Raw genomic sequence first — 11770 nt, forward strand, 5'->3', positions numbered from 1 at the left:
ATCCATTGTTTGTTGCTGCTTTTTTTAATGACTATGTGGTTAGTTTACCCTATTGCAGAGAGCTGTAACATCACTTCATTCCAATTTTTCCCTTCCCCGAAGAGAATAACTATTTTGTTTTTTTAGTGTAATTTTCATCATTTAAATCTTCAATGACTAGAACAGCAGAGATGCATTATTTTTATCTGAGAGGAAGTGTGATTAGCAATATGATTAGAATTCTTCCCTGAAGAGGTTAGTTATTGTTCAGTTATAGATGTTCAGAGATTGTACCCATCTATCTACATGTGTTCAAAGACTTACAACTCCTCCTGACACGAATTTTCCATTAGAGACTTAAAACCTAATATAGCAATATGATTGTCGCTTTCACTCTACTGCTTAACACCGATCTTTGTGAATTGTGTTGTTTATGGTATCCTGGTTACCTTGGTAGAGCACGGGTGATGTTGTATCTGTTTCTTCGTCTTATAATGAAATTCTTTCTTTGTAATACCATCTCTGGTCCGTTTGAGAACGGTGTTCCCGATCATTCTGTCTCGGTGAAGATAAACGTTATTCAATTTGTGAAGGATTGGGCTTATAAAACTACAATATAAATAGGCGATACGTTATTCAATTTGTGAAGGATTGGGCTTACAGAACTACACTATAAATAGGCGAATTCTGAAGGTATGAAGGTATACTATTCGGCATTACAACGGTGCCCTAAGGATTATAATTTTCTATTTTTAATTGGTGCACATGTGTCACGTTAATTATTTTATCAAAATGATTTTAAGAACTTGTCCAGTTTACCTATCCTTAAACTTGATTGGGACTTGGGGGTATATGGGTGTCCGTTTGGTATAGTATGTTGTAGTTTATTTTCATTTATTTATTTATTTTAATGATTATAAAGGTTTATATTATAAAAAATTTGGGATGACCAAGAACATTATATTTGTTTAGGTTTTCCAATATTGTTTTATGGATTTGAGATTGAGTAATGAGGTTTTATTTAAATCTTTATGTGAAAGATTTTTCAAAGTACTCTCAAGATCCAAACACATTTACATTCTATTTTTAATTATTTTTTGGTTTGATTTTGACTAGTTTCTAGTTTTCCTTGGTAACATATTTTTGCCTCTTTTTCCAACTTGGATCCAATCCATGTTTTTTGCTAAATCTGGAGGGTGATCTTTCTATGAGTGATCTTTTTTGTTTTTGGCACTTTTCTCATTTGCCTAATCAACCAAAGAAATGTTTTTTTAGTCCCATTTCTAGAGAGTTCAATGGAGGAACTATATCCACAAGGGTTTGATGGGCTTCCATTGACTTTGTTTTCAGTGGATCCTCTTTGGCATGTGTTTCTTCCTCCCTATCTTTTGTTTCCCCTGGTGGATCCTCTTTGATATTCACTTCGACCTGACTTTATTTTGCATCCTTTTTGTCATGGGTCTCTTCTTCCTTGTATACAGTATACTTTCTATCTAAGCAACTTCCCACCATTTAGGTCTTTGGCTATTTTTTCAATCTCTATTATCCTACAAACACTTGGGGCAATTCTTGATTACATGCCTTGTTTCATAACACGTTCGGCATCAGATTGAAACATTTTCGTAAGCAAACTTTTGAACTCATACATAATCTGGAGTTGTTAAACTTATCTCGATAGGAAAACCTATATTAAAGTCCATCTCCATGCATATTCAAGCATAAGAGGTCTGAATGAAATGCTTAGTTTCTAAACACATACAATTAATTTTCCCTATTGCATTTCCAATAAATGTTAACGAAGGAAGATTCCAAAGATACAGGGGGAGGTCTAGAAGCCTTACCCAAACTGGAGTCGAGGAGATTGTCGCCATAACCAGATCAAAAGGAGATCATGGTTGGATGAAGAGACCAACATTACCCTAGAATGAGGGCCCTAAATCTTAAATAATTTTCTTATCCTTAGGATTATCAAAGACAACAACAAAAAAACCTCAAGCTAGAGGGTAAATATTCAGATAATCAATCAATAGAGTTTTCCACGAATCAAAAATCCATTTATGGAGATCAATTAGCAATGGCTAAGGCACATTAAATCTACAGGCCAAACCTTGCTTTGAAAATTTTTTTTATAGCTAAAGGTTTCATGCCCCAAGAGAACATTAACAACAACAACTTCTTGAACCATTGGAAGAACAAATCCATATTTCAACATGGCACTGTAAGACACCTTGGCTTGAGTTTCCTAAGAGGAAGGACTTGTAGATCCATCCACGATTCTCTCAAGAGATTCTAATTTCACTATTGAATCATATAAATTTTTCATTTTGTGGGGAACTACAGGTAGATCTGTGTAGTGGAGGGCCACAAGAGCCTACAATGCGAAAACCATTTCTAACTTAGTGATGATTATTATTAACATTTCATACAATATTAGTATGTTCATTTACATATAATTAAAATTTTCAATTTCAATATAAAATATTTTATTTAATGTTATTAGAATTTTATGGGAATTCATTCAATAAGTCTATTGTTTTTTTACTTGCATTTATAAATGATGTTATTCTTTGGCACTGCTCCTATGATTTCTTTATTATGTTCCCACATTGGATTTGTAAAACTTTAGAGAGACTTTTTTTTTGGATCAACACTTGATTTTGTAGTAGTTCATCTCTATTCCCTCTCAATGGAAGTTTCAACTTTCTTATGCTCTCATACTATTTGTTAGGAAATGAATGGAAGAGAGAATATTTAATAACAAACAATAATAAAACTATAGAAATTAGGTTGTATATTTTCAATTGTTTATGAAGTTTTAATCAAAATCACTAGACACAAACCTACTCTACTACTCTACGATCATTAATTCACAATTTAGAACAAAAATCTTAGACATGCAAGAAGAAATAATAGACATGCAACAAGCATTTTTATTTATGGAAATAAGTCTGCTAAAAACCACACTGCTTGATTGCATTAATCAAAGGAATATAGATGTATTAAAATTCCTTTGCTCAACTAAGCACACCCTGCAAGTGCATAACCTATCTCTCTGCTCACTTAAGGCCTCTGACCTAGACTTAGTCAAAATTTTCCTCGACTTGAGCTCATATTTCCTTGCATTGTTTTTTGAGTAATTAGCCCCTATTATTTAGGGAATTCCTCTAATTGAATTGTGTAATTCCTTAGGTTAATCATTTGACAACGTGCAACACCTGTACACTGAAGACTAGTCTACAATTGATGTTACACTGCCTTGGAATCTCCACCTCAACTGGGTAACTTGAATTTTATGCATGCACTAGCTATTTTGAGTTGATTGATCAATTAACTAGATGATCACTAAGTTTGACTGAAGTCCCACTACTTAACTAACCTTTCACTAGTTCCTCCAAAAGTTGGAACTAGTTTAACTAAAAATAGCTTGAGATAACTGACCTTGATTGCTACAAATTAGCAATCACACATGCTGAATTGAACTCTAACTCCTCCAACTTGAATTTACTGAGTAAAATAGGTGACACAATCCTTTCCACACAAGTTAACATCATCCAATTTGTTTTATGATGTGGAAATTCAAACTTTCTCAATTTAATCAAGGCAAAATCAAATTGAGAATTTCTTGCTACGTTTTTCAACACTCCATATCAACAAGAAAGGGATTATCAACCACCCCTATCCTGCACTTGTGGAACTCGAGCTTCCTTCTTGACAAGGCCTTTGTGAAAAAATCAGCATCTTATTCCTCTGTCAGAATGTATTGCAACAACATTATCTTCCTTTGCACATAGCCCCATAAATAGTGATATTGGATATTTATATGCTTGGATCAATTGTGAAAAATAGGATTTTAAGAGAGCTTGATGCAACTCTGGTATCAGAGTAGATCACAATTGGATCCATCATATGACCAAACAATCCAAGAAGTATCTTTCTCATCTAGATTGCCTCACATGTTTCTTGGTTGACAACCATGCATTCATCTTTTATCGAGTTGAGTGCCAAGATCTTTACTTCCTACTGTACCAAGAAACTGTTTTGGAACCAACACTAAAAATTCCAGTTGATGTACTCTTTCGATCCGATGGAATCCTTGCCCAATCTACATCTGTGAAGCCACATAACTTCACCCCCTCTGTCTGTGTGTACCATTGTCCAAACTATGTGGTGCCTTTGAGGTACCATAGGACATGCTTATCTGCCCTCCAAAATAATTTGGTTGGCCTAACCATAGCTTGGCTTATTTGGTTGACTGCATAGCACATATATGGTTATGTGTTCACAAGATACAATAATGAACTCACCAAATGGCATTAAACAATAGCATCCAGTTCCTCACTTGAAGTGGAATCCTATTTCGTCTAGTTGTTTTCTAGAGGTATTTCCATGGGTTGTAGCTATCCATGTAGAACCTTTGAACTATCTCATTGGCATACTTGCCTGAAGAGACAAACAACTCCAGATCACTTTTCCATACTTCCACTCTGAGGAGGTAGTGCGTGAGACCCATGTCCTTCATTTCAAACTCTCTTGCAAGGTCCCCCTTGCAAGATCTAATCAACTTATCATCACCAATTAAAATTAAATCATCAACATATAAGACAATAATCAACATTTTACCTTCTACTAAGATATGATAGAGGTTTCCATTTGCTTCACTTTTGGTGAAGCCGAAACCAGTGAGATAGTTATCGATCTTGATGTACCAAACATGGGGTGCTTTCTTAAGAACATACAAGGCTCACTTGAGTATGAACACATGAGACTCCTAACCAAAAGTCTCAAAGCCTTTTAGCTGATCATTATACACCTCCTCCTCATTAAATCCATTGAGGAATGTTGTTTTAACATCCATTTGGTGGATCTTCCACCCCATCTGTACAACAAGAGCAAGAATTAATCTAATAGATGAGTGTCTTTCTACAAGAGTAAAGGTATCCTCATAGTCAATCCCCTAAACTTGAGACTACCCCTTGGCCACAAATTTGACCTTGTACTTTTCTATGCTTTCTTCCGCTGCATGCTTTACCTTGAAGATCCATCTTGAACCCACAACTGATTTGTCTACTAGTCTTGGGACCACTTCCCAAACACTGTTCTTTATAATGGATTCATATTCCTCAACCCATACAGGTTGCTCTACTTCTTCCTCAAAAGAGGATGGCTTAGTCTCTACAAGCTCAATCATTAGAGCCATGCAACTAGTGTACCAATTTTGTGACCTTCTCTACCTGCGATGATTTGAAGGAGCACCCACATCGTCCCTCGCATTCTGCACAAGTCTCTCAGGTTCCCTAGTCCATTTTCTTCCTTCTCTAGATGGTTTTGCTTAAGTGGTTGTCTTCACTATCTACTCCTCAATTTTTGGTTGCTTCACAACTTCTTGAGGTTCCTCCTTTGGAGGTAAAATCTCTTCCTCTGGTGGGATTTGAAGCTCCCTCTCAAGAGAGAACCACATCGTTTGTCTTCATCAAATTTTACATCCCTTCACACAACTGTAATTTTAAGGGATGGCAAGTACGCATGGTAGTTGTGGGGAGTTTCTGTGTAACGCACAAATACCCGCAATTCTGCCATAGGCTCTAGCTTCTTCCTCGATTCTTTGGAGGCATGGCAATAAACAGAGGCTCAAAAAATCCTAAAGTGCAACACATCTGGCTTTCTCCCCGAGAAAGCCTCCTCTAGTGTAATCATGCCCATAATCTAATGAGGACTCTAGTTTTTCAAATAGACTTTTCTGTTTCATGATTCCGCCTAGAAATGCAAAGGTAGACCTTGGTCATGAAACATTGCCCTTGCTACTCCCACAATGCTATGGTTCTTTCCCTAAGACACCCCATTTTGCTGTGGGTTATGGGGTGTTGTCAACTCTCATCAAATGCCTTCTTTTGCATATAAAGTTTTAAATTAATATGACATGTACTCACCTCCAATATCACTCTTGAGAGCCTTCACCTTCTTTCTTGCTTCTTTCTCAACCAGTGCCTTGAATTCTACGAACTTGGAGAATATCTCATCCTTCTTTTGCATGAAGAAGATCAAACACTTCCGTGAGAATTCATCAGTAAAAATGAAAAAATATTTGTGCCTGGTAGTGGAGGCTATTGAGAAAGGTCCACCAACATCATAGTGGATCCTTTCCAAGACTGCATGAGCTTTGCTATCCTGATAATGGAATGTGGATTTTGTATACTTCCCAAAAGTAAATCCTTTTCATACATCCTCTTGCTCAAGTTATCCTTTGGGGAGGCTTGTGGTTATCTGTTGCATGATCTTCAAAGTGCCACAATGCAAATGGCCAAGTATTCTATGCCAAAGTTCACTGACATCGCGGATTTTCAACTTCTATGCCTTTGCGCTCAATGAAACAAAATCCTCCACATCTAGCTTGTACTAGTTCTTCACATGAACCCTGATTTGCTTCAGCTGTCTTATGGCTATGTGTCTCATGAATGCCTTTCCTTTGTTGAAGATCACATCATAACCATGGTCTTCTAAAACTGCAACAAAGATGAGATTTTTCTTTAGGCCCGGAACGAATGTGACATCACTAAGCCTGAGGGGGGGGTCTGACTCCCTCTAAAAGGTGACTGTACCAATCCGTATCATGTTATACCTTCCATTGGCCCCCATCTCAATGTGCATATGCAAATATTTCTCCTCCAGGTCACTAAAACAGTCTCTATTCCTTGTCATTTGGAATGATGCACCTGAGTCCAAGTACCACGTGCTCCCCATCATTGTGTTGGCCATGCATGCAATGATGGTAAAGTCAAGCTTACTTTGAAGCGAAAGCTTCACCTGCTGCTCCTCCTAAGGTCTTATTTCTTGTCTTCTTGTGTGGACACTTCATGGTAGAGTGCCTGAACTCATGACAATGGAAGCATTTAATTTTTTACAAATCTTTCTTATGGCACCCTTGACTAGATTCTGGTTTGGAATGGGATTTATTCCCTTTTCCATTCTTTTCCTTTCCAGCCAATGCAAAGTTTTCTTCATTTTTTCAGTCTTGGATGAAATTCCATCTCTAGTATTCCACCTTATTTCCTCCTGTACCAAATCAGACCATAAGCACTCCTAATTCAGTAGATTCTCCCTCCCGTTAAGCGAATCTTAATAGTTATGCTAGCTCCTTGGAAGGCCCAAAAGGGCTAGGCTTACCAAGTCATCTTCATGGAAATTAACACCGACCCCACCTAGTTCATCACAACATTGTGTGAACCTGCTTAGATACTGTGGTATAGTGTTATCCTTCTGCATCTTCATACTTCAAATTTTATCCTTAACCATTAGCTTCATGTGGTCGCTACTATTCTTTAATAATTATGCTAGTGATTTCCACATCACAAGCAAAGTTTCTTTTCTGTGGGGAATCGAGACAATATGATCCCATAATCCCTCCAAGATTATTCTCCTCACCTTCGCTACATCTTTCTTCCACTGTGCAAGGTCATGTACATCAGCTACTGGTGGTCTTGGAATACCTGTCTTGAAATATTCAACCAATATGTTGTCATCCAATACTACCTCCATGCGGTCCTTCCATGCAACAAAATTTGAGGTGCCTTATGAGGCATACTCTAGCATTAGTCCATTCAAGGCCATCTTCTCAGCTTTGAAGAAATCATGGTACAATAATCTTGAAATTCGAACCTCTGAGAAACAACTTCAAATTTCTTGCTCTAATGTGAATCCAACTCTGATACCATGTAGAAATTAGGTTGTATATTTGCAACTACTTATGAAGTTTTAATCAAAATCACAAGACACAAACCTACCTTATTGCTCTATAGACATTAATTCACAATTTAGAACAAAAATTGTAGACATGCAAGAAGAAATAACACACATGCAACAAGTATTTATATCCAAGGAAAGCAATTTTCTAAAAACCCCAAACCCTGCTTGCATTAATCAAACGAATAGAGATTTATTACAATTACTTTGCTCAACTATGTACACCTTACAAGTGCATAACCGATCTCTCTGGTCACTAGAGGCCTCTGACCTAGACTTAGCCAAAATTTTCCTTTGTTTGAGCTGTTATTTCTTTGTGTTGTTCCTTAAGGAATTAACCCCTATTTTTTATGAAATTCGTCTAATTTAATTGTGCAATTCCTTAGGTTGATCATCTAACTACATGAAACACCTATACACTCAAGCCTAATCTTCAACTGATGTTACGCTACCTTGGAATCTCCACCTCAACTGGGTAACTCAAATTCTCTACATGCATTAGCTATTTTGAGTTGATTGATCAGTTAATTGGATGATCACTAAGTTTGAATGAAGTCCCACTGCTTAACTGACCTTCCACTAGTTCCTCCAAAAGTTGGAACTATCTAACTCCAACTCGAATTTACTGAGTAAAGATGGTGACACAAGCCATGTCACACAAGTTAACATCATCCAAGTTGTCTTCTGATGTGGAAATGCGAATTTTTTCAATATAATCAAGGCAAAATCAAATTGAGAATCTCTTTCTACATTTTTCAACAAAAACACATCGCAAAAAAACAAATCACCACATTATTATGGAAACTCTAAATGGGGAAACCAATACCTCATAAACTTATCGCAACAAAACAAAATATCACATTATTCTGGAAACTCTGAATGGCGAAGACCAACACCTAATAGACTTGTTGGTGTTGGAAAAATGTATCTTATAGTATCCAGACATCAAACCATCAAATAGCCCATAGGCTATATTACATCAAATAACATGGACAAAACCATGGGTTACCTAAACCTTTGGTTGTGCCGAGAGGTGTTCTCTAGCCCAATATGGAAGAGATGCTGTAAGGTTATGTGATGTTATGTTATGTAAACATTTTGACTCTATTAAGTATATATATATATATATATATATATATATATATATATATATTATATATATATATAATATATACAAAAATTAAATTAATAAACATATCAAATCTCTTGAAGTGCAAACTTCTTTTAGAGTGAAAAGGGATTTGATTCCTCTCACTCGATAGATCTAGAATTAAAATGAATTATAACCTACCAATAATAAAGTTATTACTTATCATATTAAAATAACTTTCTAACCTAATAAAATTTAAAATTAGAAGTAATCAGACAAAAAGAGATAATGAAACAAATCAATTAAATTTTTAAAAATAAATATAAATATTATATATTTAAATCAGACTGATTTTTTTTTAATAAATATAAATACTATAATTAAAAATATATAATTTTAATTAGGAATTTTGAATACATATAAATACTATAATTAAAATCACATAATTTTAACTACGATTTTTTAATACATTTAATATAATTGAAATGAGGTTGGAAAAATTAGCATCAACTTAAAAATGACATGCATAAATTGAAAATATTCCAATATTTTGATTTTACGTTTTATTTATTTTATTTTAATTAAATATTTAAAAATTGTATTCTATTCTCTAAAAATAAATATATTTCAATAATAATAAAAAACTTAAATAAAAAAAACTATGAAATTATCATTAATATTAACAAAATCCAAACACATTATAAACATTGATGGAAAAGAAATATTTTTCATTACTTATAAACATTGATGGAAAAGAAATATTTTTCATTACTTTTCTCTGATTTCGGCAGGAGACTTTGCAAAGCATACACTTAAATGGAATAGGTTATATATATATATATATATATATATATATATATATATATATATGCATAATTTTACCGACCCAAAAAGGCGAAGAGAAAGTGATCCGTGTATGTATAATGTATAAAGTGTAGAAGGAAAATATATTTGTTTCACATTAATAAAGTTGATGAGGGAAAGTGATTATAATTTTCATTGGATTTACTTTACAAGTTTGGATTAAATATATGTGAATATATGTTATTTTAAAATAATTAAAAACAATTAATATTCAAATTTAAAATTGGTTAAAAAGTAAATTGGTTTTTTTATATAAAATATTAAATGTATTGGATATATGTATAAATTTAATTAAACAAAAAATAATGTCAAGCCAGGTAGTAACTCCACGAATTCAATTCATGTTATTCTTTTAGGTTGGTCTTTATTATATACATGAGGGATTTTATCTCCCGATGACTGTTCATATTTCTTATTATTTATTTACATCAATTGTATTTATTCACCCAATCCTGATGATTAGGTGTCAACATTCCCCCTCTTAATATGAAGGGATGTTGGTGAGTCCAAGCATCATTCTGAATCGTTCAAGCTTTTCTCTTCCAAGCGCTTTGGTGAAGATGTCTGCAATTTTCTCATTAGTGGAACAATGACAGAGATGGATTGTCTTGGCCTCAACATGATGTTGAATCAGATGATATTTAGTATTGATGTGCTCCGTTCGATCATGGAACTTTGGTTTCTTGGCCAAATTTATTGCAGAGATATTGTCAATCATGAGTGGAGTTGATTGTACTTGTTTTACCTGCAAATATTCAAGAATTTTCCTGAGCCACAAAATTTCTTTTTTTGCCTCAGCTGCTACCACATATTTTTCTTATGTTGTGGAATTTGTTGGAACTAATTGTTTGTGTGATCTCCATGAGACAGCTCCTGATCCAAGACTCATAGCATATCCTGAAGTACATACCCCAGTTTTTTTTGTCTCCATCGAAGTCTGAATCAGAGTATCCAATCAAACTGAAGTCGTCCACCTGTGTATACTTGATTCAAAAGTCTTGAGTTCCCTTCAAGTACCTTAAAACTCTTTTTGTAGCAGACCAATGTCCTTCACAAGGCTTTTGCATAAACCTGGAGAGGATTCCAACAACAAACGAAATGTCTGGTCTGGTAGTAGTTAAGTAGTTGAGAATTCCTACAAGCTGTCTATACTTTGTTGCATCCTCAAATTCTTTTCCTTCAATAGATGTGAGCTTTAAGTTTTGTTCCATTGGAGTAGTAAGAGGATTGCATTCTTTCATGCCAAACATGTTCAACAGATCTCCAATGTATTTCTTTTGAGAAAGAAATATGGACTTCAGATGTTGAGTTCTTTCAATACCAAGATAGTAATGAACATAGACCAAGTCAGTCATTTCAAACTTTTCCCCAATTCCTTCTTTATGGATGCAATGTAGCTTTCATTGTTCCCTGTCACCAAAAGATCATCTACATATACCACAAGATATACAACTGTTTTGCTAACTTTCTTGACAAATAAAGTTGCATCATCAAGATCATAATGTTCGAAATTTAGTTTCAGAAGATGCTCAGTTAATTTTTTATACTAGGATCGCAGTGCTTGTTTGAGGCCATGCAAGGATTTCACAAGTTTGCATACTTTATGTTCATGTCCTTTCATAGAAAATCCTTCAGGCTGGGACATAAAAACATTCTCTTTTAGATCTCCATTCAAGAAAGCAGTTTTACATCCATTTGATGGACTTTCCAACTGTTCTAAGCTGCTAAGGCAAAGAGTGTCCAGATTGTATCCCATTTTGATGTGGGGGCAAAAGTCTCCTCATAGTCGACCCCTTCCTTCTGTGCAAAACCTTTTGCCACAAGCCTGGCTTTGTGCTTGTTAAGTGAGCCATCAGCTTTATACTTGTTCTTGTAGACCCACTTGTAGCCAATTGGTTTGGTTCCTAATGGAGGATCAACCAACTTCCAAGTGCGATTCTTTATGAGAGCATCATACTCCTTTTGCATTGCTTCTTTCCATTCATCATGAGAAGCAACTTCTTTGAAGGAAGTTGGTTCAAAATCTGTAGACAAGTTCAATTCACAATCATAAGAAACATCCATATCAATAGGTGAATTAGAGTCATCTACATCAACTCT

The sequence above is a fragment of the Pinus tabuliformis genome, chromosome J (genome assembly GCF_031772625.1).
Source record: "Pinus tabuliformis cultivar Carrire ecotype Pingquan chromosome J, CPIR1, whole genome shotgun sequence".
Classification (NCBI taxonomy): domain Eukaryota; kingdom Viridiplantae; phylum Streptophyta; class Pinopsida; order Pinales; family Pinaceae; genus Pinus; species Pinus tabuliformis.